Source organism: Diuraphis noxia, unplaced genomic scaffold, assembly GCF_037042655.1.
Source record: "Diuraphis noxia isolate RWA-SAM2 unplaced genomic scaffold, SU_Dnox_SAM2 contig0001, whole genome shotgun sequence".
In the NCBI taxonomy this organism is placed as follows: Eukaryota; Metazoa; Arthropoda; class Insecta; order Hemiptera; family Aphididae; genus Diuraphis; species Diuraphis noxia.
Window position 1 is genome coordinate 17,682,556 of NW_028301711.1, and position 7,124 is coordinate 17,689,679.

Here is a 7,124-nt window from a genome sequence, read left to right on the forward strand (position 1 = left end):
GTATCTACGCCACTGATTATATATATTACATAAATTAAATAATTTAATTTTAAAACCTGAAAGATATAAATATTAAATACTACACATATTAGTACCTATACAAATACAATATACTTATTACATAAATATTTAATTTACAAACCTAAGATACACATATGACATATTAATACATCATATACCTTAATATACTAATACTTAAACGAGATAAATAAAAACAAAATTAGGAAAGTAAATAATTTCTGTTTCTAGAAATATTCTTTCAATCTAATCATAAGATTACCACCAGTAACTTTATTAATATTTAAAGGTGGATAATTAAACTGATCAACATTCATAGCACTTTTGGAAACAACACTTTTATTTATATCAACTCTGTATGCTCTATAATGAGTGTCAAACGATTCTAACAGAATTTGTTGAACAACAAAATATTCTGTATTATTTTTTAATTAAATTATTTCAAGAATTTCAAAAAAACAAATTGCATTATTAAAGCAAGTGACATAATTGCCAATTTTGTAGGTTGTACCTCGATATTCTATCTTGGAATAACTGATATAATTATAAGTTGATAGATTCATTGAGTTAAAAATAATCGCCACATGCTTTGAATCAATTTTATTTTTTTCCAAAGCTTCTACTAGTAAACTATTTTTATTTTGGTTTAATATGAAATATGCAAATTTGAATTGATGTTTATTTGCTAATGTTAAACAAATATTTCTTCGAGATGTTATTTCCCTAGCATACATCTTCAATTCCTTATGTTTGGCTTCATGACGAAAGCACCAAAAGTGTCATGGAGGGCCAGATTTAAGAATAATTGTAGGATAATGTATCAATATATGATGCTTAGGTTTTAAGTTATCTTGAAAATATTTAACATAATCTGAATTATGTTTTTCAATACGAGTTTTTAAATGAATTACCATATCTCTTATAAACGTATAGCTTAATAATAAATGTAATCCTGTATATGGATTAAAATGTTATTTACTATATCATTTTGAATATTTTGAACATCACTTTTACAACAATTATTATTGTTATGCAATGTTAAACAAAATTTTACTGCCCCCAAATGTAAATCCTCAATGCAATTGAACATATCAAAAGTATCCTCGTTCGATTTGGCTCGTTTAGGTTGATCGAATAAAATATTACCAGTATCATTATTAACATAATTATTACTATTAGTACCTATGTAACTATTAGTATCTGTTAAAATACTACTATGTGAATGTGCAATTTCAGTTAAGTGATCTTCCACAAAGTCCACGTGCTTGTTAAGGATGTGTTTTTTTAAGCTACTTAGACTTTGAAAAGATTTTGAACAATCGTCCTCTACACAAGTATATGAATTAAATGGCCCTAACACGTGTATAATCTTATAATGGTAAACAAGCGAGGGCAATGATGGCACATTTAACTCACAAATGAAGCATTTCATCTTGTTATTATAATATTATGTAACATGTACAATAAAATACTTACCTATACCGTTCGATTTGTCCACGATTGAAAATGTAAATTATTAAAAATAAAAATCAACCCACTGTTCACACGATAAGTCAATAAATGAATAAAGAGAAAACAATTCACAGTAAATGAGTCAAATCTATATTGAAAACAATTGAACAAAGTACTGACTGACTACAACCATGTGGCTATTACAGCAAGGCTTGCGTATGCGCGATCGGAAACAAAAATATTGTTAATTTAATAAAGTTATTGATGAAATGATAAACCGATTGTTAAAATTAAAAAATATGGGATTTCCAGTAGTGTATATCTATTTTTAAATTAGTACCAATCCAAATATAGTTAGACACTACAGTTACTTTGAATTAACAAAATAATTTGTTACTTTAACAAATTCATTTTTTGTTTTAATAAAACTAAGTATTAAATAAAACAAATTATTGTTAAATTAATACATTTTATTTTATTATATGTTCAGAAGAATAACAAATTTTTTTTTGTCAATTCGACAAGTTGTGATCAATTCGATAAAAGCTTAGTTGTTAATCTAATAAAAATATGATTGATCCTATAAAAATTTGGTTTTAACAACAAATATATAATTAACTTAACACATTTATTTTGGTTAAAACTTAACAAAAGTGTTCTGTTGATTTCACCTTGATTTTTTCTTTCTGTGTGGCGGAGTTTGTAAATGTTCATGTCTGTTCATTTGTCTCACTGCATAGACGTAGACGACGAATTCATCCAGTCACTACTCCTCAGTCTATGACTGATTTCCATGTGCCGTTAACTGGAGATTATGCGCACTTATCTATGATACATAATGAATCAATATACTGTGGCATTGTTGGTACAACTCCAGAAGAAGGAACCACTTTACTTTTCATTTTGCCTGGAATCAAAAAGTATATAACTATAAAATAAAATAAACTTTATTTCAAATAAATAATAATTACAATTAAGCAGTCTTATTATACAATTAATTTAGTTTACTTAGGACTGGTTCAACTTTTTTGTTTGATGGCACATTTTCCAGTTCACCAAGTTTTGGAAACGAATGCCACCAATTATATGTTATAATGACGCATAGCGTTTAATACTGTAAGTTTTGTATGTTATTTGTAAATAAAATAAATACTATTGAATTAGTAAATAATCATTTTACTATTTAGATTATTTTAAGTTATTTATTTAAAATCAATATATAAAAATAATTTTTTTCAGGGATTTCCTATAGGATTTGCATTGATGTCGAGAAAAACAAAAAGGGCATACACTGCAATTTTCAATAAGATATTGAGTATAGTGCCAGAGTGGCAACCTCAAGTTATAATAGTTGACTTTGAAAGGGCAGCTATAAGAACTATATTTCAAAATACCACTATTAGAGGTTGCTGGTTTCATTCCTCCCAAGCAGTATGGAGAAAAGTTGCAATCGTCATTTGGGCCAGCAAAAGCAATGATCACCACAATGACAACTATCATCATTAATAATTATTATTGTAATCTTGTAAAATTAGTAATATATTATAAAATCCGTTTTAGGCAACTACAGCGGCTACAAGGTGTGTAATTACTAATTACTTAAAACCTATTGACTATTACGTATATTTAACGCAATGATGAAAATCATTGGAAGCAAAATACACCTTATCTGTATCTGAATTGGGTAGAAAGTTACCAATGCTAGACGATAGTGGGAAAGATTATACAAATTTTACAGGCCAGTTAGTCATAAAAGAACTTTTCTCAATATAAATAAATAAATATATATATTTATATTTTACCCCTTTAAATTGACGCGCGCGTCCTTCAATAATAGTTGATCATTATTATTGCTGTATATTTGTTAGGGTAATTATATCTTTATTATACATAACCAACTACCAAACAAATAATCTAAAGTTTTGTTATATTTATGGGAGATGTATTTTATTTACTTATTTATATAAAGGTTCCTTGTGGTCCTACACAAGGAAATACGTAAAATAGCCGATAATATATCAGCCGATCCGTATTCTAGCCGAAAAATAATTTGTTGGACAAATAGGTATATATTAGCAGAACCATAGTTTAACCGAAAATAGATTAGCTGACAAATATTACAGCTGAAGGTATTTTAGCCGAATATATACCAATTGGAAATTAGTGATTATTGCAGTTAGTTATCATATTAAATTTATTTTTTTTAATGTATTAATTTATTACATTGTGTAAAATTTCATATAATGTTAAACACTTCAACAACATTTTTCAAAATTTCGCAATTAATAATAGTGGAAGTATTAACAGTTGCTATGACCACATGGTTTCTGTGTGAAAACCAGTGCCGGATCTAGGGGGGCGATCCGGGGCCCATGCCCCGGGCGCTTATCATAGAGGGGGGCAAATTTCAAATTTTAAACTCATCATTTTTATGATTTGGTGAATTTTAGGGGCGCTAATATTATGTTGTGCCCCGGGTTGCATAATTTGTTGATCCGGTACTGGTGAAAACTATATGTTATAACATTTTCCCCTATTACATTTTATGAAAGGATCAAATTATTCTCGAAACGGAACCAAATATCTCCGCGGAACAAAATGTCACTCTAGAACATTTTTCCCGTTTTAGGATTTTTTGTTCCGTTATTAATTTTTTTTTAATGGATCAAATTATTCACAAAACCGAACAAAAGTCCACCGAGTGGAACAAAATATCCCCGCGGAACAAAATGTCGCACTAGGATATTTTGTTCCGTTCTAGGATTTTTTGTTCCCCTTTTGATTTTTAATTAAAGGAACAAAATATCCTATTTTTTTTTTGTTAAAATATTAAAAAGGATCAAAATGTCTCCATAGAGCAGGGGTCGGGAACCTTTTCATAGGAAAGAGCCATTTTTTCAAAAAAATACAAAACTATGGTATCCAGGAGCCACACTGCAGGTTTGAACAACCTTTTTTTGGTAGGCAATAAAAACATAATTAATAATTAATAATACGTCTTAAATTTAGAAAATATGGAAAACTTTATTTCATTAATTCATTATTATTTATATTATTATTATTATTATTTAGTTTAATATAATTTATATTTTACGGATATCGATATATTGATAATTATCCAAAGAGCCGCAGGTTGCTAGTTAAAGAGCCACATGCGGCTCCGGAGCCGCAGGTTCCCGACCCCTGCCATAGAGGAACAAAAAATCCAAAAACGGAACAAAATGTCTCAAAAGGGAACAAATTATCCCGCGGAACAAAATATCCCAACACCAAAAATACCAAGTGTATAATTTGAATAAATTAATATAAAATTTTGGTAAAATGTAGGAAACATTAAAAATTAACTATGCTAACAACCAATTAGATTGCATTAGCTGAACCATAAAATATAAATTAATACTAAATTATAAAAAATCATAGACATGTAGTAGCCCATAATATTTTCCAAAAAAGATCACAATTTTATTACACTATTGTTAATGATACTAGGACTTGCATCAAAAAAGAGTACTGTCCTATGAAAAATAGTACTTCTGGTCACCATAACTATACTGTAACTTTACCATTGTTAGTTGTTACTACAGTTCACTAATCCACATAATAATTATTAAGAAGCTTTTAGTTAAATAAATTATAGAAATTATTATTAAAAATAAAATGCGAAACTTACTTTTAAAATGACTGAAATAAACGATTACAGTCTACAAGTCGACGTTCAGCAGTAAGTCTCCATTACAGAAGATAATGTTCTAAATTGTAGTTACAATAGGTAAGTATACGGTATAAAATATACATACGGTTTTCAAGCCCGGATTAAGGGGGGGCCAGGGGGGGCCATGGCCCCCGGGCCTCAATCGTTGGAGTTTATTTAGGGGCCTCATATTTGTCCATTACTTTTTTCGTTATAGGAGGCTTTTTAATGCATAAATCACATAAAAAAAAAATCGATGATAATATAATATCTGCTGACGTATAATCCACTACCTATGTCAAGTAAACCTCTTATAATAATAATAATATACAGTTTACTACCAAAGTGTATAATGTGTATAACACCTACCCGCATATTGCTACACACATTTTCAGTAATCGCTTGCCGTCACCCGTCGGCCATCACCCATCTATCGAACGAGCAAAAGCTATTTTTGTACACCAGTACACAACAACACAACACGTTAAAAACAAATGTGTCGTATTCTGTTATCTTTATTCGTTTTGAGTGTTTTGACTCTTGTTTAATTATTAATTTTTCGATCTTCATTCTTTCATCATATTATTTTAAAAATGAAAAGACATTTTGAAAGTGGTTCTTCAAAAAGAAAAAGAAAAGAAAAACAACAAATTGAAGTAAATAAGTACAGAGGATTAATGAGCAATTACGTTATAAATTCAGGTAAACACTTTTATTTTTTGTATATTTGTGTGAATAATCATAATATAATTTAATAATAATACTACGAAAATATCAATTTCATGTTTCATGTCAAAAAGAAAAATATTGTTAAACTTAAAAACATATTCTTAAATTGTATATTAGTTTTAAGAATTATTATTGATGATGTCTTACATGTTAGATTAACTTAGGTATATTGTTTTGTATTTATTTTAGGTACTGACAACCAAGTTCAAGGTGTGTCTGTACACAGTGAAACTGCAGTTTCATAGATGGGACATTTTGACCAATACTTTAGATAAAAATGTAAAAGGCCGTTTACTTGTACTGAAATCGCTTAGTCAAACTAGATGGTCCTGTCACTCAGATTCTTGTCAAGCACTTACTCATAATTACATACAAATAATAAAAGCTTTAAAATGTATTAGTGAAAATAATAGTGAAAATGGAGACTCAAGAAGGGATGCTAAAATGCTTTTAAAACAAATTAAAAAAAAAGAAACTGCGTATCTATCTTTTTTGTGGGATGATATATTGAATAGGTCTAATAAGACATCTATACATCTGCAAGACAGTTCTTGTGACCCGTTGAACGCGTTGAATTTACTAAAATCGTTGAAAAATTACATTTTAAATCTAAGAAACAGTAGTGTAGTTTATGAAAATAAAGTTATTGAACTTGGTCCAGAAATAAATAGTCTTTACCACGATGAAGGAAGAAGAACATCAAAAAAAAATGTAGATTTCCGTAGTTTAAATAATACTGTGTTGCAAGGTGGTGATAAGTTTAGAATTGAAACTCACAACATAATCATCGATAAATTTTGTTCTGAACTAGACAAACGAATTGAAGCTTACAAGTTTGTTTCAGACAATTTTTTATTTGTTACAAAGTTGTGTGTTCCAATTGCTGACACAATTGATGAAGAACATGACATTGAACAAAGCATTGAGAACTTTATATTGACCTACAATGAAGATGTAGATATTTATATAAAAAATGAAATCAAACAGTTTAAAGAGTATTTTTCCATATGCAGACCATCAATTGAAGACTATGAACAGACAGAACATTTTAATATAATTGATCTTTGGAAATGGTTTAGTAAAAATAAATTAATTGATGTCTTTCCCAATTTATACATTGTACTAAAAATTTATTTAACTATACCAAGTTCAAACTGTTCGGCTGAAAGAGCTTTTTCAAAACTAGCTAGAGTAAAGAACAAATACAGGTCAACATTAAAAGAAGAAAATTTGA